This window comes from Pteropus vampyrus, unplaced genomic scaffold (genome assembly GCF_000151845.1).
Source record: "Pteropus vampyrus isolate Shadow unplaced genomic scaffold, Pvam_2.0 Scaffold81, whole genome shotgun sequence".
Taxonomy (NCBI): Eukaryota; Metazoa; Chordata; class Mammalia; order Chiroptera; family Pteropodidae; genus Pteropus; species Pteropus vampyrus.
The window spans coordinates 6031258-6058143 of record NW_011888862.1 but is presented as its reverse complement, the minus strand read 5'-3'; the positions used below and the strand labels follow the sequence as shown (position 1 = coordinate 6058143).

The 26886-nt window shown below is 40.6% G+C and overlaps 1 protein-coding gene and 1 pseudogene across 1 annotated transcript in view; one reads left to right on the top strand and one right to left on the bottom strand.

The window, feature by feature from the left end:
* NHS (NHS actin remodeling regulator) overlaps nucleotides 1-26886 on the bottom strand; it is a 336905-nt gene that overhangs the window by 200730 nt on the left and 109289 nt on the right. The window lies entirely within an intron of this gene.
* Nucleotides 1950-2068, top strand: LOC111741803 (annotated as a pseudogene).

The following is a 26886-nucleotide window of genomic DNA, read 5'->3' as shown; positions in this document are numbered from 1 at the left end:
TAACCACAAAGAAACATGACTAATATCTAGAAGCAAGGGTTTAGAACTCTTTTAAGCTGGTCACTAACCAGCCCCTTTCCAGCACTTCTCATGCATCATGTTTTATTTCAAAGTGAAACCCAAACACATGCAGGGACATCCAGGGATGGTGTGTGTGCAAGCACAACTCGGTCTGAGACCAGCTGGCCCAAATCTCCAGGTTGTGTAAGACCCTGGGAGGAGGCGAAACATTGCCTTCCCGGCTTCTAAACAGCCTGCTCATTCATGTGGGAAAGTAAAATGAGCAGCAAAGCAATGGAAAGACATTTCGAAATCATTGCTTTTCATTCTTTTTTTGTTTTACCATAAAAGCTTCTCCCAAATGAGCCTTCCATGCTGCATACAGGGGAATGACTGGTGAGGGCCCACAGAGGGGCTGAGGTGTTTTTCTTCTCTGAGGCTCTGAGGAGTCAGGGAAAGCCAGAGCTGCCTTCATTCCCATAACGTAGACCATCGTGAAATGCAATCATGTTTAATAGCACAGTGTGGCTTTTACAACACACCACTTCACCAGCCAACCTATTAGAACAGCTGGTTTTTCCAGGAGGCATTGGTGAAGTGCGGGAAGCATGCTGCAGCAGGGTAACAAGAATCACAACAACAGAAATCATTATCCTTATCAAGCACTTACTAGGACCTAGGTACAAAGCCTATTGCTTTATCCACCTCTTTTATAGCCATCAGAATAAAAGTCTACCAAAACCAAGCAGAAGAGAAAGCAACTTGAGCCAAAGCAACACAGCTGAGAAATGGAGAAATCAAGTTCTGAACCCAGGTGGCAGCTGGATCAGAAGCAGGTGCTTTCAACCACAGGTTCTCAGAGTTTGAATTAGCATCATGCAGGCCCAGGCTGCACCCAAGACCAATCCAATCAGACTCCCTGAGGTAGGACGTAGACATCAGTATTTTTGAAAGTTCCCCAGGTGACTCCAGAGTGCAGTCAAATTTGAGAACCAATGTTGCCAACCACCACCACTCATTACCACTACAGAAAATAAAGAACAACTGGATAGGCTGCGCCCAGCCTAAGTCTTTGTTGGAGTCATCAGAAAGTCCACATGGGGAGCAAACAAGCATCTTTCAGCAGACGGAAGGATTTTGAAAAGGTCAAAGGTCAGCAGAGACCAGCCTGATAGGAGTTACTGCTACATTATGCCTCAGGGGCTTTTGTTTGGTGTGTTGGGTGAAAATGAGCTCCAGTAGACCACTGAGGGGGAAAAAAGAGGCAGGCCATGCCAGCTATTAGCTAACCTTGGACTGTGGCCACTTGAGCAGTCCTTGGGTAGCTGAGAGTTTGTGACACTCTCTCTTAATAGTGTTTTTCACTGCTGTGGCGGATTGTATTTTTGTTCTCAGCCTTGTCCGTGCAGAGGGCTGACACATCCCCATCACTGTTCTGTTGAACTCAAAGTTGGCTGGGCCACATGACTTCCTATAGCCAATTAAGTATAAACAGAAATGCTGTGTGTCATTTCTGAGCATAAGCATTAAGAACAACTGTATGATTCACCATTTTCTTTTCCCCATTTACCCCTCGGATCTGCAGTGCTCTAGGTGGAGACTGATCCCATCAGCCTCAGTCCTGGAGTGAAGGTGATGGAGGACATAGTTGCAGATGACTCATGATGGACATTTTTTATAAGCAGGAAATAAACTCCTTCTATTGTAAGGCACTGAGGTTTGGGGGTCATTTGTTTCCAAGCCTATCCTGACCGGCACAATCACCCACCCTTGGAATTCTCTGATTTCATCTATGCTCTAGAGTGGACTAAACATACCAGAGCATTCCCTTCTCTATGAAGCTCTTCTCAAGAGAGAAAGATGGAAATATCCAACATTAGTTCCCTTACCCTGACACCTTAATTCCTTTCTGAGACTAGAAAGGGCCTAACTGAAATTCAAATAAAATAGTCTACGACCATGCCACCCTGAACATGCCTGATCCCGTCTGATCTCAGAAGCTAAGCAAGGTCGGGCCTGGTTAGTACTTGGATGGGAGACCACCTAGGGAGACCGGGTGCTGCAGGTGTTAAAAATATATATTTTATCTCTCTCTTACATTACAAACAAGCGGCATTTGAAATTAGACACCTACATTTCTCTCTCCCCCTCTAATTTTCCACCAAAAAAAGGGAGGGCTCATTTACAACACAAACAGCCCCAACTCCAGAGATTCTGATGTCTGGAATTGGGTCTGGGCATCAGCATTTTTAAAAACACTCCCTAATGACTCTAATGTGCATCCTGGATTGAAATCTGATCCCACTTCCCTTTCTTATCCCAGAGAAATGGAAGTCATATAGCTAGTTAATGGCAGAGGTCAAGACTAAAACCTTTGATCCATGATCTTCTCACTGTGTAAATATGGGTGTTTTTTTTTTTAGAATGGCCAATTGCCCCCATGAATTTAATTAAGAAAAAGTTGGCAATACCAATGGCTGATGCTCTTGTTGGCCTGTCGGAGTGTTCAAGGGTACCTCTGTGCATTTTATTCAGTAATCAGGAATTGCTGTTTTCTACTAGAAAGTTACACAAAACACACTTGCTCTTCAAAACTTTAAAACAACTCCACACTCTTCTGAACTGATGTCTTTCATGAAGCTTTCATGAAGCCATTATTAGATAAGCATGGGAGCTCTACTAGGGTTCTGAGCTAGCCCACAATATGCTTATTTGTTCTTAGGGTGTAGATCTATACACTCCCACTGCTGGGTATATGTATGTGTACACACACACACACACACACACACACACACACACACACACCATTTAAATCACATGGGGCTAAGATAGCAGTTACGTGAATCTTGAAAGGTCAGCCAGGCAAAGGAAGGTATTACAGAAGCACACATAAAACATTTCTCCCTTCCCATATATGTATTGAATCCTTGATCCAATGAAATGTGTACATTGACAACAAAGATGGTCAGTGTATGTGTGTGTGCATGCACGCACATGCACATACACTTGGAAGTTAAATCTTCTTTCAAGAATCTTTGTTGAGAGTTAAATATTGTTGAATGTGCAAAGGAGGGTATAACTGCAGTTAAATATTATTGAGTTGTGAAGGAGGGTATAAATGCTTGGGCCAATTTGTAGAGGGCTGCCTCTGGACAGAAATAGCCATAGAACTCTGTCAGAATATGGAGAGACATTTAAAGTGTCTCTCTGACTTGAGCTAAGCAGGATTGGAAAACCAGCCGTCTGCCTTTCAAAAATCATTCAGACTCAATTCTCAAAGCCTAAAGGTTCTCGCCAAGTATCAGCTAAGGCTGCACTGTCCAATATGGTGGCCACTAGCCACATGTGAAATGTAAATATGTAAAATATCTCAGTAATAATATTTTATAGTGAACACATGTTGAAATGATGATACTTTGGGTATGTTGGGTCAATAAAATATGTTATCAAAATAAATTTCACCTGTTTCTTTTTACGTCTTTAAAAAAATGGTTCCTAGAAAATTTTAAATTACATATTTGACTCATGTTCTATTTACACTGGACAGTACTGGACTAAGAGAATCATTTTAATGTTTATTCTACTTGTTTCAAGTCAGAGGTGACAAGTTGTTGACTACACTTGAAGAAGTTAAAGCAAATCTGGGTCAAGAACCCAGACTTTGTGGGTTCCAATTGTAGTTTGGCCGCCTGGATATTTGCATGTCCTTGGTATTTAGCCTCATCTATAAAATGGTAATAATCATACTTCTAGCCTATAGAGTTGTTGTGAGGATTAAATGAGCAAAATAAATGTGTGATACTTAGAACAACATCTGGCAGCTATGAGTGCTCAATATATGTTAGGTATTATAATTATCCAAACCTTGTTGACATTTCAATAATTTAAAAATATCCCAAAGTTTTCCGAACTTTAACAGGCTACACGTGAAAGAGGTTCCACATTCAACCAGAGCATATACAAGACATTTAAATAATATACATGAACTTGTAAAATATCACTAATTATCATTCAAAACATCCTATTTTGTATATTATCTGATAAACTTTATCATTTAATTATAGGTTTATATGGAGATACATATAACCTGGGATATAATATAGATTCTTATTATAGATTACCATTTATGTTATACATGAATTGCCAGTTTTCAGAAATTCTTGATAAAATGGAATATTCCCAATGTTGAAAAGATATTGACTAGATAATTTAGAAGTTAATTCCAGATCTTTCAGTAAACAAGGGTCAATAACAAATAAAGAATGGAAATACCAGTCCAGGCACTGTTCTAGGTGATGAATAGGGCTAGCTTTCACTGTACCATGTTATGTATCACTTAGGTAATAAAAACTGAAGAAAAGCCCATTTCTGCATCTCCAAATTTGTGTTATTTGCTCTAACTCTGCAAGAGCCCTTAATCTTAGGATAACTTGAGCTGCCCCAATTTATAGTTCAACTCATGGATGCTGGAGAGGGCATCTTTAAGAGAGTCAGCTATCACCCTCATCACCCTGATTCTATCTATGTGAAGCTTCTAGTATGCCCAGTATGCACATTTCTGCTCATCTAGAGAACTTTGTCACTACTAAACCACCCAGATGTGAAGGAACCAAGGAAAATAATGACAAAAGAAATAGCCCTATAAGTGCAGCAGACTCTGGAGAAATCCCTAAGGGTCCAAACGAGGGTTTCTCAATCTTGGCCTACTGACATTTGGAGTCAGATCATTCTCTGTGGTGGGCTCTGTCCTGTGCCTTATAGGATGTTAAGAGCATCCCTGGCCTCTGCCTATCAGATGTCAGTAGCACTCCCTTCTGAGTTGTGGCAACCGAAAATGTCTTCAGACATTGCCAAATGTTCCTGGGGCACAATTGGCCCCAGTCGAGACCTACTGTTCTAAAACTTTGAGTTTCAACTTTTAGTGCATATGAGTGTCACCAGGTAGCTTGTAGAAAAAATAGATCTCTGAGCCCACTCCCAAGAGGTCTGGGGTGGAGCCCAAGAAGCTGTGCTTGTAAAAAGCTCCCTAGGGATTCTGATGTGGGTGGTCTGAAGTCCACATTCTGAAAAACATTGATCTTGCTGTCTGGATGCACGCCCAGGTCAAAAATCAAGGCTACAGAGAACTTGAAACCAAAGCACAACCAGTAAAACAAATAAGCCACATGGTATATAAGTTGCTTGACTGTGTAGAGCTACACATGGGAGAAATCAGGTATTGAGATTAAAGAAGTTGTAGACTAGAAAAGAACCCATTTGTAACCTACCATGGGAAATTAAGAATGAGCTGAGCTCATGCTGTAATTTTACCTACTGGGAAGCACTGAATGCAGGGAAATAATATATCTACCAATGTTCTATGTTAATCTTTTTTTTCCTAATAAAGGAAGTAGCTGAGCATAGAATTCTGCTCTAGCTCATAATCTGACATTTGATTTTAGGTTCCAAGAAGTTGCAAATAGGCAACAAAGATTTTCAGGACTTGTAAAAACAGGGTTGCAGTCCCCTAGAGAGTTACAAGATAATGAGTGGGCGAGACTGTGTGGCTTGGGTATGAAGCCTCCTTTGGGGGACATTTTGGCTGGAGACTCTACCTCCTATATCCAGCCAGTCTCTATTGAACTCATCCAGGTGTGAAAGGGCTTGTGTTTGACACATGAACTTAGTTCAACATGAGAAAGATCCAATTAAAAAATAAAACCTTCATCAAGTTGCCATTAATAAGGTATATTACTTTAAGTTTGGAAGCAAGCCCCAAGACAAAGAAATCAGTTCAAGTACAGTCATTTGCTCTAATACTTGTGTGTGAAAATGAAAATTCATTCCAATGTGATTGAATTTGAGCAGCATGCGAATTTCATGTTTGCTTATGTGCAATTTTGTGTGCAAGAAACAGTAGGTGAACACAGAAAAGTGCATCCAGCTAAATGGAGCCACATTTACAAAGTAAACACACACAGACACATACCTGAAATATGTACCAGCTACCTCAGTTCACCTTAGGAGCCCCAACCATCCACACCTGGTATTACAACTGTCTGTCTGGTTTCTAAAAACACACCTTCCACCCCTTCACAGTAACTTACAAGTTGCAAACCTTCTGGTGCCCACTTCTGTAAGCCACCGTCAGAGCTTTTTCTAGGTAGAGTGCCATAGCCATTGTTGTATTTATGCACTTCTTAACCATATAACATGTGTAAAACTGTGCTACCATTTTTATGAGGTTCCCATCTTATTTTTTACATGCTACTAAGTTTTAAAGTGTCTTGCCCTTAATCTTATTTATCCCATAAGCCCTGTGGTTTTTATCGCATAATTTTGCATAGCACAGTGATTTTCTAGGAACCCGTGCCATGTTATAGTGGAACTGACTATAGTTTATTTGAGAGGCAAGGGGACAGTAGTAAGGAAACAAGGAAGCAAGACAGGGAGGAAAGGCAGCCCATAAAGGGTGCTCTATCAAGCACATTACTACTGTGGGTGGCTAGAGTTCAATCCCACTAGGAAATTCTGGGAACTGGTGCAAGACATTTATCCCACCTGAGAGGCGAGGGAGCTGGGGTATTTATACACCAACTCTCTCCAGCCCCACTTAAGGGCTGCTCCTGGGGGTGTTAATTCCAGCCTGCTGAGCCCTCAGGAAGACCCGAAGATGTCGTTATTGACAGATGGAAGTCCCTTCGGAGCACACTGAAGTGGTAAAACCCAAGGGAGATGAGTCGTCTCCCTATGAGCACCTGCCACAATGAAAAAAGAGAAAAACACTGCAGAAGAAAAGAAGACAAGATTGCGGGATTGCACATTTCAAAGCCTCTTACTATAAACCAGAGTTTCCCAAGCATGCAGGGTCCTAGGAATCACCCTAGGCTTGTTAAAATACAGATTCCTGAGACCCACCCATATCTATTGAATCAAATTCTCTCCAGAAGAAGAGCCTGGGAAGCTTCTTAATGGTGAACAACACCCCACCACCACTGCCACCCTCAAAAGGCGACTCTCTCATCTGGCAAACCTGAGAAACATTGCTAAATGAATAATCCACTAGTTCTGCTAGATTCTGATTAGCCAAGAGAGAAGTTCCCATATTGAGCCCTAGGGGCAGAAGAGTGACTAGAAATCACTGTGGCAGAGGCCTAAGGTGGTACTCAGCCCCATCCACCCTCCAGTTGCAACCAGTCTGTGAAGACAAAGAGGTGGCAGGCCAGCTGTGATCATTTGTCTCTTCCTTTAATCTTCAACAGCAGTAAGTGGCTTACGGAGAACAAGGGGCCAGGCATGCAGGCTTTCCATCCAAGGTCACATTCTGCCCACCCACAAGCAAGGTCACTTAAGGCCCCAGAATAGCTTCTCTCATCCTAGAGATAAGTCTGCTTCAGGAAATTGCTGTACATTTAATCTCCTAGAGCTTAAGGCCAAGGCAATCCCACTTCACTACCCGTAGCCAAGCACAGAGCTAGAATTCTGCAGACAACCAGCCCTTCCACAACCAGAACGAATGTCTTGTGCATCAGCCTCAATTCCTTATTTTTCCTTAATCTAAAACATGGTTCATTTCCAAGTCTGGCAACTAAACCAACCCCTCATCTATGAAATGGAATGAAATAACCTGATGGAGACTGTTGCTCTAGAGTTGATAAGCAAATAAACCTATGTTGTCAGTTAAATTGGCCATTGAAGCCTTATGGCCGCATCCAAAAAATCCAAAAATAAAATGTCAGAGTAATAAGGCTGGAGTTTATTTTTACATGCAACAATGTATGCATCAGGACAGAATCGTCCCTTGTGGCTAAGGGGAAATGGAGAGACCAGTCATTTCGGCCCCCTTGAGAAAATTTAAACAACTTCACCACCACTGGATTTATAATCTCACTATTTAAGTATCACATCGGATGCTGCTATAGAAACAGTGCTAACCTTGGACATATGTTTGTATTAGGCATCTTGAAAAAGCAATGCTTTCCCCATTACTCATTAATGGCTGTTCATAGCACTGAACCCATCTCCATGTGACATCTTCTGAACAAATGTGCCAACAGGAAAGGAGGAGGTGGGTATCTGCAGACCAGTAAGCCCATGATGAAGAATGAGACAGATTGGGAGGCTATGTAAATGTCCATGTCCAATACTTAGGGCAAAGTATGGTTTGATTGGCCTTCCAAGGGAATGCAAATCAGTTTGGGAAGTTCTAGAAAGGCACACAGAATTCTGAGTCCAGCTTTTACTGCCAACTTGATATCTTTAGTTTCCAGGGTCCTCATCTAAAAAGAAAAAAAGGGGAGATGGTCCAAATGATATGGGAAGACAGGGGAAGTATTTAAAAAGAGAAAAAATAACAGTTTCTACTTGTGCTCAAGGGCAATGTTGCCAAGGGTGAACAGCTGCCAGAGACAAACTGAGATAGGCTCTGGGGGAGGGGGATGCACCTTTTGAGGTTGACAATCTTTATGATGATTATTTAAGATACTAAGGTGCTGATTAACAAATGTTGGTAGAAAGTTACTATGTGCTGAATTATATTTGCTACGTGAATAAGCATACGTGCAGATGCTGGAATCATCATTTGCGGCTATTGTTGCTATTATCATTACTATGGCATGGTTGCTTTAAAATAACATTCCTTTATTATGGCTGGTTTTTGATTTAAAGAAGGCAGTTGGTATAACTGCTTTTTGCTTAACTCTTGTTTGTATACCTTTTCTAACCACTCCTGATTGCTGATTGGAGAGGCAGCATGGCCCAGCGTTTAGACCATATAAGATTTAGCATAAGCCCTGGATCACCTATCTTTAAGCTGTGTGACTCTGAGAAAATTCCTTGACCTCTCTGAGCCCCAGGTCCTTCATTTGCAAAATAGAGATGCAAGTTGTAAAGCTGGCTTTTCCAACCTCACATGGTTGTTATAATGACCAAATGAAAGCCCTACATAAAAATCTTTTATAAAAGTAACATGCCATATAGATTCAAATTGGTATAACTATTATCTGAAGTTTGGGAATAAAGAAGGATGCCTCCTGACAACTCGATTTGCTGGAGAACAGTAAATGCTTTAAAGGAATGCCACCTGAACTCCATCCATGGCCCCTGGACTTTCAATGCCAGTGCTAAAGAGACTTTGTTATAAATTAGTTTTCTGGTAAGGATTCTAGAGATAGCACTGTAGTATGAGTATAGGAAGGATCATAACATGGTGGTTACATGAAAGCTCTGAGTTTGAGTCCTATCTCCAATCCTTATTAGCATACTTAGCTTCTCTGTACCCAAGTTTCCACATAAAATATTGATAAAAATAATACCAACCTTATATATACCCAAAAGATATGAAAACTGGTATTCAAACAAACAGATTTACATGCATGTTCATAGAGTACTATCCACATTAGCCAAAAGGTGGAAAGAGCTCAAAGGTATATCAATGGATGGCTAGATTTACAAAATGTGGCATATCAATACAATGGAATTTTGTTCAGACATAAAAAAGGAATGAAGTACTGACACATGCTACAACATGCATTAACCATTAAAACATTAGGCTAAGCGAAAGAAGTCAGACACAAAAGAACAAATATTGTATGATTCCACTTATATGAAACATCCAGAATGAGCAAATCCATAGAAACAGAAAGCAGACTGGTAGTTGACAGGGCTGCAAGAGGGTGGAATGGGGCACAACCATTTAACAAGTACAAAATTTCCTTTTGGGGGTGATGAAATTATTTTGAAACTAGATTGAGGTGGTGCTTGCACAACATGGTGGATGTACTGAATGCAACTGAATTGTTAACTTAAAAATGACTAATTTTGTTGTATGTAAATTTCACTTCAATTAAAAATACAATTCAAGTAATAATAATAATGCCAACCTTAGGCTTACTAGGAGCATTAAATGAGATAGTATGTATAAAACACTTAGCACTATGCCTGACACAAAGTAAACACTCAATAAATGCTGACCTTTATCATTCCTGCCCCTATCTTTCACAGGAAGAGAGAATATACTTAGCAAAGCCACACTGTAAGAGATAAACTAGATTAATATTGAATATCATTCTTGGCTCCTAATTTTAAAAAATGATAATCTAACTAATACTCTAAAAACAGACAAACACACCCCTTTACTTCACTTAATGAACCCCAAAGCTCTCTAGTGCTTTCTTATATATCTTGGGCAAGTACCAATACACATGGTGACCGGGCACCCCAGGTAAACCAAGGTGAGAACAGACTGAGTTTTTACTAAAACCCCTCATCTACAATGGAAAAAGAAGCAACTGTGTTTTACATTGTAAAAGGGAAAGCCCTTTCTGGTAAGAAGCATGGAGAATCCCCAGAGGCAAAATTTTCTGGAGATTTAAAGACACACCTGGATGTCTTGCCATTCTTCATTTTTTCACTTTGATCTTCATTACAGTGTAGTGAGGTGTGGTTTTAGGTATTTGTGTTTTTCCAGCTCAAAGCAAAAATCTAGCCCAAGTGAAGGCCGGGAAAGGTATGACAGACAAGTTCACAGGAGCATACAAGTCACAATAGAAAAGATGTCATCACATAAATACCCTAGATGTCAAAACAGCAATAAAACCATCTCTTCACTCATTTCATAATTGTTAATGACCCATAAGCTAAGTATCCATTTATGAAGCCCATGAAATATGGCATCTGAAAATGTCCCTTTTTACAAATGAAAGGGTAGAGTTTTTGTTCCGGTTTTGTTTGTTGGCTATTTTGGAATTGTTTTAGCAAAAAAAAAAAAAAAAGCCTAATAAGACTGGCCAATGGGATTGTATAAAAACAAATACAGGCTGGAAAATACCCAATTATATAAGATAATAAGAAATCTTAAAAGTAGATACTTCAAAATACACTCTATCACATAAGATTGGTCATCTAATAGAACTGGTAATTTTTTTTCTGGACTTAAGTTTGTCCAAGTGGAATCTATGTCACAGATTTAGTCCCTAAAAACCAGTGAACCTGAAAAATCCCCAGCTGATTCAAAAAGGCACAGCTACATCTACTTGACAAAATCTAATTGCCAACTAGGATCTAGCTGCAAAGGAATTTAAGAAGTATAGTTTATAGCTTTCTAGCCTCCCCACTACATACAGTACAGGAAGGCATGCTAGAAGGAGGTGAGAGTGGATGCCAGGTACCAATCCACCATCTCGTCAAGAATTAGCGAGACAGAAATTCTTGTAGCTCCCTTCACTCTCAAGAAATTACCAATAATCACAAGGAGAGAATAGTAGAGATTAAAGTCCCTGAAGGTTCTCCAATGCTATCAGCCCAAGGGCAACTTGGCTTTAATAAGCAGTGTGTATAATATTCCCATCTTTCTGGCAAATATGTCTATGAAAATAAGAGATAGGAGAGGCAGCCTGTTTATGCTGCTTCTAGTACTGAGTGCTTTGGAGATGCAAGGTGACAAAGTTCTTATATGGTTCTAACTTAAATTTCACACATGGCACTTAATTCTATATTCTCTGGTTTTATTTCAGTGGGATCTATAAAGCAATGATTTGGCTGAGAATCATACGAGGAATAATAATGCTGAGTGTGAGAATTCAAGCGAATGATATAAAGGGAAGCACTTAAGGCTCAAATGTGAATTTTCCAAGGTATAAAGGAGGAATGGCTTGGAGAAGAAGAGAAAGATCCTACATTCAATCATCTTCCCTTCTCAAGTCCTGCTACCACATTATGCACACATGCCCACACAATGTTTCCACCCACATCCTTGCTGTAGAGACAACATAATTTAGTGAAAACAAATTAAATCATGAGTCAGAAAACCTGTTTGTTTGTTTATCATTGTTCTTGTTGTTGTTTTGTTTTGTTTTTTAGGAAACCTGGTTTTGATTCTCTGTTCCCTCATTGCTTGGCCTTGGTAAGTCATTTTCCCTCTTTGAGCATCAGCTTCCTCACATGGAAAATAATGTTAATCACACCATCACTATTCGTTTTGCAGATTAAATAAGAGAATGTAATCTAAGGTGTTTATAAAGGAAATCACAATGAAAATAAGAGTTGTCATTTTAAATCAGTAAATATACTTTGTATGACTTATTCCAGATGAGCAAAGGTTAAAAGCTTGGTAATACTCAGAGTTATTACGGATTGGAAGAAAGAAGGCTCTCAGACTTAGAAGGTAGAAGCATACATACTGCAACTTAGTTGGAGAGCAATTTGGCAGTATCTCTCCAGCTAGAAAATGTACCACCCTTTGAACTGGCAATTCCCAGATATACTTGCAAGAATAAACCAAGTTATAAGTAAACAAATATACAATGCAGAAAATAGAAAATATAAAATCCTAGGTCTGTCAGTGGGGACTGGTTCAATAAATTATAGAGTTTTAAATATTATGCATCTTATAAAAAGAATGATTAGCTCATTTGGAACTGGAAAGATTTCTAAGATTTGTTATTAAGGTAACTAAAAAGCAAGAGAATATTATGTGTCTTATCAGAGAGAGCGAGAGAGAGAGAGAGAGAGAGAGAGAGAGAGAGAAATTCATGCAAACACACACATAGGTAATTGAATAAAAATCTTTATGGGATGATACATATGAACCTGTTATCAGTGTTTATCTTTGGAGAGAAACTAAAACTCAGGGGAGAGGAAGGCTTTCATGTTTCTCTTTATTTTATTCTGTTCTTTATAGTTGAGAGGTTTTATTTTTAATCCTGTACATGTGTTTTATTTTTTATTTCAAATTGCACAGTATAAAAGAAAACTAGAAAATGGAGTAAAGAAGCACTTTTTGCACATGGATGCTGTAAAAATAATAAAGAAATCAGCATCAGAAACGTTGTGATGTTGCATGAGGCGGCCCAGGCTCAGTGTTTAGGAAACAGTGCTATGACAACTGCCAGTCCTCTCTCTCCCTGGACACATTTGCCTTCCAGAATTATGAAAGGTGGAGGGGCCAAAGGAAATAGGAGTGGAAAACCGAGGAAACTAAACATAGAAAGAGCCCATAGAAAGAATAAATGGAGAGAAAGTATGGTGTAAGAAGTGGGTAAGTAGAAGTCAACATGTAACCATATTCTCAAGGTGGCACATGGTGGTGAAAGGAGAGATGCCTCGAGGGTCAATTTCACATCTTTACATGTACAGTTTGTATTTAAGTGAATAGTTTCACCATAAGGATGACCGTGAGTGAATCATACATGTCTTCTTAGCTGAGAATCCCAAGAGGTAGCAGGTATGTAATCTTTTTACAAAAGACTCCTATTGTTCCTAATATTTATCCAGCCATATATACACAGATGGTACCAGCACCAAAGAGCTAAACTTTCACATCCTTGCAGATTCAAAGCTGTAGGTACTACTTACAAAGAACATGTAAGCCAGTGTGTCCATAGTATGTGCCAGAACCCCAGCTCTAGGAGACATTAATAAACCACTGTGCCAAGAGTAGATATCATGGCAAAACAAGGATGGTAAACACTTGAATAATTAAAGTCAAATAGGTTTCTCAACTGTGGAATAGCTACATTTCTTTAACAAGTTCATGTGCACTATGGATTCCAAGAGGGTGGGGCATGGTGCGCAGTGATTTCCAAAATTCCTGCCTAGGAACCCTTTCCTTTAAGCATAGTATTAGATTGTTGTGCCTCGAAATATGCTTTGGGAAGCCAATTCATTCAAAGATTGTCTCTCTTCCTCAATGTTGAGATTAGAGAATGCAGATGGGAAGTAGAAACTGCCACAGAGTACTGTACTCCAAAGAATTATTTCAGCATATGAATTAGGGCAAAAATTATAAAACTCAGGTGTTGTGGCTAAAGAAACCCCCTCTGAAGCTATCATTGTCCTTCATCATTATTAGTCCCAGAATAGAATTTAGAAATAATACAGCTCATACTCTTCATTGTACAAATAAGGAAATGGAGCCCCCAGATAATCCTAAACAGAGAGGGAAGTAGTTCAGGGCTGGGACTCAAGCCAGAATGCCTGGGTTCAAATCCCAGTATTCAGCAGGACCTCAGGCAAGTGACACGATCTGTCTGGGCCTCCATTACTCATCTGAATAATGAAGATAACCATAGTCTTGTGATAAGGATTAAATGGGCTGGTATTTGTAAAGCACATAGGCTAGTACCTGGCACATAGTAAGTGCTAGATAAGTGTTTCTTTAAGCAAAATAAAATTATTAGGGCCTTGGGGTCCTAAACCTTACTCCAAAATTACCATTCTTACACAACACTTCCACTTTAATAAAACAGTAATTTAAAAAAGTGAAACCGAAAGAATAATGATTCAGCCATCATTAAAAAGTCAATGTTAATGAGAAGTTAATAGGCCCACCATTGCCAGAGCAAATCCCAAGAATTCAAATAACACTTCTCCCTCTGGAAACACATCATATGTAATTAAAAATATATGTGGGCCAGGAAAGCAAGGGATATATTGATTTTTTTTTCTTGCCAGGCTTAAGGTTCTAGAAAGATTAGATCATTTTTTAAGAGGATGCTAGGGGCTAGGTGGGTGAGAACTGAAAACTCAGAATTCAGGAGAGATGAGAGAGAATTCAAAAGTAGGATGTACTGAAACTCAAAGGAAAATGGGGGTGTTTCTGACAGCAAAGTGGATAAAGTCAGAATATAAAGGTGGGCTGAGGTTCCTCCCTCCCCTTTAATTTGTTTTCAAGCAAGTGCACTGGCAGAGTAGAAAGCTCTGACTCTTTAAATGCAGGCTGTTCTTCAGTCAAATGGCATTAGTTGCCTTGTGCTGGCACTTGAGTTTCAGCCTCAACGTTGAAAAGCGTATTTGCTAACTGGAGCATGGAAATGGCTCCAGACTGAGAAAGGGCAGAAAGGAGGGGAAGGGAAGGAGAGTGTCCGCTTGTCCTCTGCTCTCCCTCCACAGTCGCAGACGGTATTTGTTTACCTGACCCTCTTTGGGAAACTGGCCCCTCCTGAGCTTTGGAAGGATACTTCCAAATATTTGGTGAGGCGAATAGGAGGTTAATTAAGGCAGATAGAAAAAGTTGGAAGAGATCAGAGGAGGCAATGTGTTCTTTTTTTTTTTTTTTTCCAAGCTGACATGGGCATCAATTTAGAATAGCATTGGTTGGCTTAAAAGATTGGCTTATATCAAACATTGAGGTAAAAAAAAAAAAAGAATTAATTAAGTTAAATGAAATCTCCACCAAACAATTTAAAGTGGTGTCGTAAACGCCTAAAGTAACCCATTAAGAAACTGCTTTCTTTGAAAGTGCTCCAAAGAGTCCTAGTATTCCAAAGCAAGTCAACCTAGAGCTGCATTTTCTCACAAGAACAGTGATCATTTTTATGAACCCTAAATCTATATACTTGGTTGCCTACTGAGATGGAATATCTGAAATTAAAACTGTCCTGGAATATTCAAGATATCTGGTCGCCCTACACACACATCTTGATGGGATGCCTGTGATCTTCCTTTTCCCCGCCTTAGCTGGGGTCTCAGGGAAGTAAGTCTCTCAAAATATCCTAAGCATTTCTCTGGTCTTTGCACTCTCATAACCCAGGAATGCAATAGAACTTTCTTAGGAAGCCATAATAGCTACCCCTTACTGAATATTTACAACACAACAGGCAATTTATACAACACTATCTTATTATTTAATCCTCCAAACCATCCTTTAAAACAGGTTTTATTTTCTCTACTTTCAGGTAGAACAATAGAGTCTAGGAGAAGTTAAGGACCTGGGCGATGGAAGCTGCCATAGCTGATAAGCGGTGGAACCAAGACTCAATCTCAGTCCTCACACACTTGCTCCTATTCTATGCTGCTTCAACCCCTTGTCATTCTCTCCTGAAGGAGTAGCTGAACGTATCTGCTGAGACATAAATGCTCATTGAGCCTCCACGTAAAGCTCATAGACTCCTTTCCCTAGCCTCCCATAGAAAGGGGGCTGCAGTCTTAGCTATTTATTTCTAATGCTGCTTCTTCAGAGTAAAAGTTCTAACCAGACACCCTGGGAGGAAACGTGGCCAGACATTACAACAGGCAACAATGGGATCACAGCCGGGATATTTCTATGAATCCTTTCCTCCCCCTGCACAACCTCCAGATGACAAACAATAAGACACAATCAGAATCAAGAAGGGCTCCCAGCAAAATAAAACTTGACCTCAGCCTAGCAAACATTCACTTCAATCATCTGGGTTCCCCAGGTTTATGACTTGAGGAAGCAATTGCATCCAAAGAGCCTAAGTCTGCTGTTTGCTTTCCATGCCTCAAAGCCCCAGCTTGTGAATCATCTGTGGGAGCCCAGACTGGGAAAGGCACAGGCCCTCTTTTCCCATCTACTAGGGGATTGATTTCATCATGCCACTTATCCTAGTTATCAGTTCACACATGTGCCTTAGAATGTTTCTCAACATGTAGTCAAAGTGGCTTTTGGGTACACCGAAAGTCCCAGATTCGATTCTAGGATTAAGATTAAAATAGCAAAGATATACTCAGACCTGTAGCCAGAAGAGAGATGCATTATTAATCGTAGGCCTTTCATAGCACTTGATATCCAGGCAGTCGTGCTTATTATTCGCCTACCTACATGAAGCCCATCTCCTTTCAGAGACCTGCGTGGTAGTATGTAAGAGCTGGGAGTGTAATTCTCTGTCACCAGTCCAGAAGGGAGTAGTGACAGCTGTACCCCACCCAGATCCCCTAAACCAGGACTGTGCACCCATCCTCCAGCCACTGAGTAGTGGCTGCTTGTTGCTGACAAATGCCCACTTTCTCAGGAGAGTTGCCCTTGGCTAATGAGAGTCACCTTGCCTGGGAGGTTAGGGTCACCTTCTTCCCACAGGCAGCCCCCAGCCATTGACTGACTGATCAAGCATACAAAAGTTGTATGTATATCAGAGCAAAGCTGGACTCTATCTGAGACCACACTGTAGCTCAGCAATGCCCCCTTCCTCATTCTGCTTCCTTCTCACTCTTACAAGTTTCTCCTAAAATTCCTCTTCTAATAAATCCCATGCACTAGAATTCTTGTCTCAGGCTGTGCCTCTAGGGAACACCACTCAAGACACAAAATTAGAAGCAAAGATAAGTAGTAGTCTAAACCTCTGCAATGAGGCACCCAATGATAACAAAATACTGGATTAATGCAATTGATGATGGCTTGTGCTTTCAGGGCTAATGTAATGTTCTTATTTGGGGAGAGGGAATGGAAGAAATGTGGAGGGGAAGGTAAGGCAGACAACCATGTCTAAGCAAGTGACACAGGGAGAAGGAGGAGAGTTAGTTCCCTGAGTCCCCAGTATTCTCCTGACCCAGTCTCCCCGGATAGGCCAATGAAAGAGATTCATAGAACATTCAGTCCTGGGGCTCAGGATAGTCCCTACTGACATTTAAGCCAGAGAGAGTCACCACCCTAGAGAATGCCACCAGAGACTGTGCTAGGACAAATGTGGATCACATACACAGTAGGAGTCCTGTAACTCCTGGCCAAGTAATTGTGTAGACCCATCTGTACGAAGTCTTACATGTTTGAATTGTTTTTTGGTCCTCACTTACATACACTATGAAGGAGGTTTATTGTATTAGAGTTAAGGCTGCTAAGTTCAAAGTGAACAACAATTATAGCCTCACCAATTTTCACCTGTTAAATTTTCTAAATCTACACAAGCACAAGGAGAAGTTTAATATGAGCTTTCAGTGTGTGAGCAGGTTAGAAAGCCCCACTTAGTTGTCCAGAATGTCTGAAGAAAGACCACATCAGGGCTAAAAGGTATTTCTACATTGCTATGATTTGAGTAAGGTCAAAGCTAGGATCTCTTTGATGTTTCTCCACAATTGCTCTGATTTAACTACCATGGAAGTCTGGACTTAGCTGAATATCTTGTTTCTCCAGCTGCTCAGAGGCCTATCATATTGGACCTGTGGTTAAAACAACATTATAGCAATATGGCCTATGTCATTTGTCACTTGGTACCCCCAAAACTAGATATCACAGATGAATGCCAAACCATACTATGAAGATTGTTAGACTATACCAAGTGAAATGGATGGCAGGAACCTCTTGACTGCAACCCCTCAAATTACAAAATAATGTGGTATTGGGTGCCCCAAGCTTTGAATTATTCTTAATGAGAACAGTTTCTATTCTGCAACCTTGGGGAGAGGCAAGATTTTATCAGGGGATGAATCAGGTGGAGGCAGGCGTGGGAGACTATAAAAGAGATAGCTCTCCCTATCCCTTTGGGTGAGAAGAAAGATCAATAAAGTTTAGGGGAAGAGACGATGCCATGGGAACAAGAGATCTCATACTCTGTTGGTGCTATTTCCACTGGAGCTACCACTTTAGAGAATAAGTTGGCAATATCTAAAAAGCTGAAGAGGAACAAACTCTTAGACCCAGAAATTTCATTTCTAGCTTTATACCCTAAAGCAATGGTTGTCAATGCTGGCTGCACATTGGAATTATCTGGGGAAGCTTAAAAAAACTACAGGTGCCTGGTTCCCACCCCCCAGTGATTCAGATTTAATTGGACTGGGTGCAGCCTGGTCTGGGACTTTTAAAATCTCCCCAGGCAATTCAGATGTATAGAAAAGGTTGAGGTCCACCACTTAGAGACCTTTCCCCACATGCCAATAGGACATTTGACATAATTGTTTGTGGCAGCATTGTTTGCAGGAGCAAGAAATTGGGAGTAACCTAAATATCCATCAGTAGGAGAGTACATAAATAAATTGCACTGTATTCCTTTATAGCACTCCTCAGGGCAGTGAAAGATGAATACAGCAGAGCCGTGTGCATCAATATGTTTAAGTCATAAAGCGAGTTACAAAATGACACACAATATTCTATGATTTATGCAAATTTTAAAACATGTCAATACTGTTTTCGAATATATACATATGTAGTAATAACATTAAAATGTTTCGAGGAGAGGACTGATAAATACAAAAGAGAGGATAATAGAACATAGGGGCTTTCAATTCTAACTGTAATATTTTATTTCTTAAAACGAATATGAAGCAAGCATGGGAGAAATGTTAAGTTTGATAGAATTGGATGATGGGTACATGGCTGTTATTCTGTTTGAAAACTTGCATGATAATATTTAAAGCTATAGAACATAAAAGTAATTAAGCTGATAAAATGACTCAACATATGCATAAACCTCAAATTCATCCAAACTCAACAGTATAGAGAGAGGAGGCAATAACTCATTAAAAGAAACGACTAAAGAAAACCTTGATGATACTTTATTATCTAGAGTTTATTAAGTCCCCAGGAAAACTCTAAGGCATTAGTTGCCTGCTATCAAATGCTGCCATGTATATTTAAAACAAAAAGGCACCTGTCAAAGGAAATGAACAGGGTACTGTACATTTTGCATGTTCTCATCCATTCAGCGAGCATTTCTTTTTTGAGAACCTATTGTGCACCCAGCCCTGAATAAAGTATAGGGTTTCCCCTTTTATCTCTTCTCAATCATGAACCCAAATGACCACGAGTTTCCCTTTTCATTGGTAAAAGTTTACAAAACTGTGCTATGAACCACAGAAATGATTTTTCTTACGCCAGGGTTTTCCCATTTTGGTTTAAGGGCATCAGATGTCTCCAATTATCTACACATAAGGTTGTGGAATGAAAGGAAAAAAGTCCTGCAAACAAACTTACCTTTAAGAGAAAAATATATGGAAAACGGAACCCTGGGGTGGAGGGAGGGCAATGAATAGAAGGAGACAACAATTCTGCAAAATCCAGCAATCGGGAGAGGGTTTCACAAAACTACAAAGGTTGAAATGAGTATTTTAATCAGGCTAATTAAATAGTATCCAGAAGAATGGGTGATGTATGCCAGTTCTTTGGGTCTATCAGCTTGTTGCCAAACCAGTTCTCCTGGCAGCATTCTTTTTGGCATTTGCTTGCCAAGATACTCATTGACACAGTCCTTTGTTGGGTCACTGGAGCTTTCGTCTCTGTGTCCCCAAAGCAACAGAAATTTCTGTCTGGGCCTCAAATGCATCACTAGACCTATCTAAAACGCTTTCTCTCACCTTTGGAAGCTCCCAAGCAACAGCTATTTTTGGTTAAAAAACAAATTGCTGCCAAACGTGCTGGAGAAGGAGGGAGGCAAATAGGAGGGGTGTCATCAAGGAACCAGGGAGATCAGGAAGTCCTTGAAGAAGGAAAAGTTGAGAGCATGAACCTAGTTCTAGGAGTGTGCCCACACTTAGGAGGAGAAGATGCCGTGCTGGCCCAGGTCCATTCCTCACCTTCCTCTGCTCTTCTGGGCATCACAGAGAAGGCTCACCCCTGCAGGCTGCATCTTCTAGGTCTGCTGGTTTCCAGCTAGGCTTAGCCAATGGGAGGAACTGAGAGGATACTAGAAGGTGGAAAGAGAGAAGTCACACTTAGCTCATGGCTATGCCTCCTCTAGGGCTCCAACTCCCACCAGGCGGGCTCGCCATTGTCCTAGCCTCTAAAAGGGACCTCCAGCCCTTGGCTTCTGACAGAATCACTCCTTCCCTCTGTCCCACAAGCTTAAGAGTGGTAGCAGCTCCCTGCCATCACTAAATTCTGGTTAAACTGGCCATTCTCTATTTGGCTTCTCAGCTCTTGCATGGTCATTATAACAAATTCCATGTACTAAGTTCTCTTTGTGTTAAATATCTAGGTTCCATTTTTCTAGTTGGATGCTCAATGGTGTGCCAATGGGTTTACAACTGGCTTATATGTTATTCTTGGGTGATATATGCCAATAGGCATTTGGTTTTGAGTCAGAAGACCCAGGCTCATATCCTTGTTCTAACACTGCATAGGGGTACAACATTGGGTATTTACATAACTTTTTTAAGTCTCAATTTTTTCATTTTTAAAATGAAGCTAACAGTTTCCACTTTGCTGAATTGCTGGCCTATATATCTATAGAATGCTAAACAAATCTAAGCAGGTAGTACTGTACTATAAGCAATATTATCGTTATTAAGTTTTTGGTCTATGGGTAACATTTTTATAAAATGATTTGTTTTATAAATATGAAATGTTTGCTCTTTCATATCCACTCATCTCTAAAGGGCAATTTTTATAAGATACAGTGAATATATACCTTTCTTTTATAGAAATGTTTACCATGTAAATACAAAGACAGGCAAAGATAGAAGCAGGATTGCTGAGCTCTGTTGGAACAGCCCCAGGTAAACACAGTGTATCATGTAATGAATGTATGAAGCAAGACTGGGGAGTTTGGTGGGAGGGAGGGAGGCCATGAGGAACATTCACGTTGGCCACCACTATTCCCTGTAATCATTAAAAAGCTTGAGTTCTGCCTCCCTACATGGTCCAGTTGTTTAGAATCCTTCCAGATTAGAATAGGGAAACGTTTATAAGTAAAAATTGACCCAAACTGTCCAACTACCTTTGAGCTGAACTGACTCAAGCTTGTTGGTCCATGGCTCCAACTAAAAGAAGTGGACATGAACATCAGGACTCATAACACCGAGAGCCAAAGCAGGCACTCGTTCATGTGATGTGATTCTAGAGGCACACACATATGCAAAGATTCTTTTTAAGAAATTTCCCCCACTAGTCTTCTGATATCTATCAGATAAAAAAAAAACTTTTATTCTATATTCAAGGACCCAAAATTTTTAGAAAACAAAATGTTTTGTGATTGCTGATATCGGATGTTTTTCCTGGGAGCAGGATCTTAGGATGTTTTTCCTGGGAGCATGTGATGCCCCAGAAGGAAAAGGATGTCACAGAAAAAGGGGAAAGATGCAAAAGCGAGGGGCTGGGAACACCAAAGCCAAGCCTCCCACTTCATGTTTTCCAAGTGCTGTCTATGATTATGACCAAACAAGAGGGGGAAAAGTTTCTGAAACAAGTCAAAATTATCAGAGCTTTTGAAAGATGAACAAATGTCATTCTCTCATGTTTTGGAAAGATATTCATGTGGAATTAGCCCAGGAGTTATCCAGAACCCAATCTCTACTCTGTACCAGAGTCATTGCCCCATTTAATCTTTCCATAATGCTGGGAGATATGCCTCATTTACCCCAATTTTTGGATGAGAAAACAGAGATGTACAGAACCAATAAATGGGTAAACTGGAGTTTACACCTAGGATGCCTGATGCACAAATGAATGCACTTCCTTGCCCCACCGTGCCCTCCTGGTTGGTAAGGACTTCGAAATCAAAGCAGGAAGCTCTTCTTGTTTGACATTCTCACCCTTCCAAGTTAAGGAGGTAAGTCAGTGCTCCTTAAACTGTGATGTGCCTACAGAAACACCTGGAAATCTTGTTAAAATGCAGATTCTGAGACAGTAAGTGTGGGTTGGGGCCTGAGATTCTAGATTTCTGGCAAGCTTCCAAAAGACATCAGTGCTGTGGTTCAGAGACCCCATTTTGAGTAGCAACATCCTACATCCCCATAGCCTACATTTCTTCTTTCAACCATTCACTCATTCAAAATGTATTACATTTACTAAGCACTTACTATATGCCAGGCACTGTGTTGGAAGCTGGGGATGCAGCCATGGGTAGATAGAAATGTCTTTTTTTCTCATGGGATTTACAGTGTAGCAGAAAGAGACAAAATATATATACAAGTGAACAAATAATACCTCATCAAATACATGCGGGGAAGTACAAGGTAGACAGTGACTGGGGATAGGGTTCTCTGACACTGATCCATGAGTGGAACCAAGTGCTACTAATGGCACCTCTGAATCAAGCCTCCAGCAATCCAAAAAGATTTAATGGCCCATCTGCTATATATAAATCAAAGTATGGAATGAAATGATATAATATCTTGGATTTGCTTCAGAATAATATGGAAAGGGGAAGTGGATGAGGGTATAAGTGAAAGAAATTGGCTGTGAATTGATAATAGTTGAAGCTACGTGATGGATACCTGGGAGAGGCTCATCCTATTGTTCTGTTTATTATATGTTCGACATTTTTCAGAATTAAAAAAAAAACAGAACTCAAGTATATAAATAATTTAAACATAATACCTTCCTTCAAAGAACTTACACACTTTCATGTAGCCTGATTCTACACCAAGGGTCCTTAACTTAGACTTCAGGGGTCCGAGAACTTGGAAGGAAATTTTAAATTTTGATTCACTCATTTATAAAGAAATATAGCATTTCTTTAAGTTATGAAGGTAGTCAACAAACCACAGTAGTATGAGCAGGACCTGCTACCCTGTCACCAATAGAAACCACAGACATTTTCATATCATAATATGTCCTTACAGGTATCTGAAAACATCATTCCTTTTACCCTTCAACTAGATCTTGATAATGAATGGGTTAATAAGCAGCTTATATTTTACTATAGCACAAATTCATGTTTGAATGTTTTAATAACTATTTTTTTTAGTAATTGTAATAATTGTTGGTCCTTTGTAATTCTATATATTTTTACATTTTCAAATCTTTGTGTTTGACAGGTCTAGGTTTCAGCCTTCTGCTACAGAGGCCCATGGCATGGAAAAGGTTAGGAATCCCAGCTCTGTCAGGCTTCCAGGACACTGAGCCACCACATACCTCCACCACTTGCCCAGGCAGCACTGCCACGCCCCCTGCACACCCACAGCAGGCCTCTCCTGCCCTTAGCGGCAATAAATCTTCTGTCCCTTCCCCCCTCCAAAAAATATAGGCCTTTCAGCCCTCAAGCCCAAATGTCACCCTGACTCAGAATGTGGGGGAGAGGACTGGAAGCATTTAGAAGTTTCCAGTATCTTGAAGATAAGCTGTGACTCTAGTTAAAAACATTGGGCAGCAGGCCAAATAAAAGTAACATTCTTCCCTGCTTGTCTTTTCTGCATCATTTGTGCCTTATCTATGGGAATCTCTGCCTGCAGCTGAAACTCCTGAATGACAGGGGTATAGCAGTCAGATTCTGACAGGAAAGAAGTTGGGAGGTGGGGGAGGTGGGTAGGGGCAGGTAAGATGTCAGCAGAATACAGATGAGGAGAAATGACATTAACTGGAGTTTCGCTGGCATGGAGACGTTTTCAAACCTGTTGCAAGGATAGGAGCATAGACTGGCATAACTCCCCCAGTTGATGAGCAACAAGCAGCAGGTTATGTTCAGAGCTGTTGATTTGTATTTCACTTGGGGTTTAAGAACTTCCAGTTCCCTTAAGCTCCCCCAAACTGGCAGTTTTGCATGCTCTCATATCTTTGGAGTAAAAATGTTGTTCACATCCAGATACTTTATTAAAATTTTTATTTCCAGTTAAGGCTCTAGAGTTTCCACACAATCCAAACACCCTTGGGGCTGTCCTTCTCCCAGGTTTCAGGAGACGAGACTTGTGGTTTAGGTATACCTGTTAACACAGCCTATAGAGCCCCCTTCACTTCCCCTCACCTTTCATCAAGGAATAAAATTACAGCCACTGAGCTGGCCTCGCCCTTCTGAGCTTGTAACTGGACACCATGGGACAGCCACAGCTGCCACAGTGCTCTGTGGAGGAAGAAAGCCAGGGCGGGGTCCATGGGGGAGGGAAGGGGACACTTGGGGACATGTCATGTCATGAGAAACTAAGAACTCGGAGACCGTGAGAACTAACATGCAGCTATCTCACCATGGCATCAATTGCATGCCAAGGAACCGGGACACAAATCCCTTGGCCAGAAAATAAATAAGCAAGTAAGTAAAGTAAAAGGCTGCCCTGTAGGGTGAGAGCCCTAAATTAGAAGCCTCCCAAGGACGAAGGGCAAAATTATAAAGAAAAAAAAAACACTTGGTAACTGCTGAGTGATTCCTTATTCACAGAGGAGGAATTCCTGCCAGGAGCAAGGCCCAGAACTCCATGTTGGCTCAGCCATTCCCCAGCTGTTTGACTTGGTAAGTCCCTAACTTCTCTGAGCCTCAGTATCTTCGTCCACAGTAAATGGAGAGAGCAAGACCTGCCTCAACTCCCACAAAAGTTAAATGAACCAATATCAGTGCTAGCATGTTGCAGACTTTAAGGTGCTCCAAATATGCTGTCTGGAGAGAGAGACCAGAATGGTTAAGAAAGTAGGGGTTGAGATCAGGCTGCCGAGTGTGAATCCTGGTTCTGCTGCCTCCTAGATGTGTGTCCTCCAGCAAGTTCATCAGTAATCCTATGTCTCAGCTTTCTTACCTATAAAATGGAACTTAAACATAACAGTACCTACCCCATAGGGTTATCATGATGGTTAAATGAGTTTATTCAGGTAAAATGCTTATAGTGTCTGGCACAGAGTAACATGCAATAAATGGTGGTTATAAAAGTCTGGATTATTGCTCAGTGATTATTCATTTCCCTCAGGGTCCACTGAGGGCAGAGTATCCTTCACTACCCATCTGTTTGGGGCTTGACCATATAACTTGTTTGGCCAAGAGCAAGTTAGAAAATCTGATGTGAGCTAATGCTTAAGATGTGCTTCTGCTGTGGAGTTTGCCCTCTTGTGCTTCTGCAATTGTCACAAAAAGAATATGCCCTGGTTAGCCCACTGATCACAGAAGGATGAAAGCCATGTGGAACCAAGTGGAACCAAACCTGAAGACCGGAGTCAGATCCAAACTAGATTAACCAACTCGCAGTCCTATAGTTTGAAGTAGTCACCATAGCTGATGTTCAAAACTAAAAGCCTGAGAATAAATAATTATTGTTGTGTGCTACTGAGTTTCGGGGACTATTTGTTACACAGCCATGGCTGATTGATAGTTGTTATCACTATTTTTACAATCCAGCTCCAGTATGGACACTTCAGCAGTTTTAATGCTAAATCTTAAAACACTCTCCATTCCTTTTTTGAAAAACTCCCATAAAAAAGAAACAACAGGAAGGGTTGTTGTCTATCCACCATAGGACACATAAAACAAGCATTTGTTCATTCATCTAAATACCATTCACCGAGCACCTATTACATGCAGACATCATACTAGGTAACAAGGAAACATATGCTTTGGAGCCATCTTGTGTTTAATTCCTGCAGCTAAGTCATCTTCTGCTGCCTGATATGCTGATTATTAGAAAGCCAAGTCATGCCCTGTGATGTATCAGCTTTGGCCAGGAGAGGAAGGCTTACATGCCATGATCAACACTGGAATCCACCAAAGTCTTTAGCCAGCCATATGTCTGCTCAGCAGGATGGCTGTCAATGTCCAAGATCCTTTCAGCCCTGAAGAAAGTTCTATAGCCTCCAGATTGCCACTGATGTTCAAGATCCAAAGCACTGACATCTTTTTCCTGGATAAAACCCAGCTCAAACCTAGGATAGGAAAGGTAGTAAATTATATGTCTCTCTCCCTTGGGCTAAAGCAATCCTGGTCTTTAACAGCCGGCTGCTTTTCTAGGACTTGGGGGAATTGAAAAGCAATCCATCTGGAAACTTCCAATAGCTGATTTCTTGTTTAGAACCTGGCAGGAGCAAGGACCAAGGGCTGGGCCACTATTTTATCATCCTTTCGATGCGGGCCATCTAAGAGTCTATTATCCAACCTGGGCTAATTAGCAAAACTCCAGGTCAGCACATTTTGGAGTCAGAGGACACCTCAGAATCCATTTCACCCATGCTGCCCTCACTGCCCTCTGCCTCAGCCCTGGGATAAAGAAATGGTTCAGTCTGCAGATTATTCCATTTGAACTTCACTGTGAGCCATGAAATAATGGACCTCGTGTGTAGAATGTTTACAACTCTCCAGAAGCCATATTTCTTTGCTTAAGTGCAACATTGAATATGGTAGCATAAAAATAACTGGTGAGAGTTTACTTTTTCTAAATGCTTACTTGGTTTCTAGAAATGTAAAATGTGTGTCTCCTGAAGTTTGAATTAATGCACAGAGGGCTGAGACTGGTGCTATGTGGGTAACCAGAGTACCACAGTAGAGCTATCATAGCATATTTACCTCAAGCTTTAAATTGGCCGTAAACCTCAGCTTTTACTTTCTATCATGT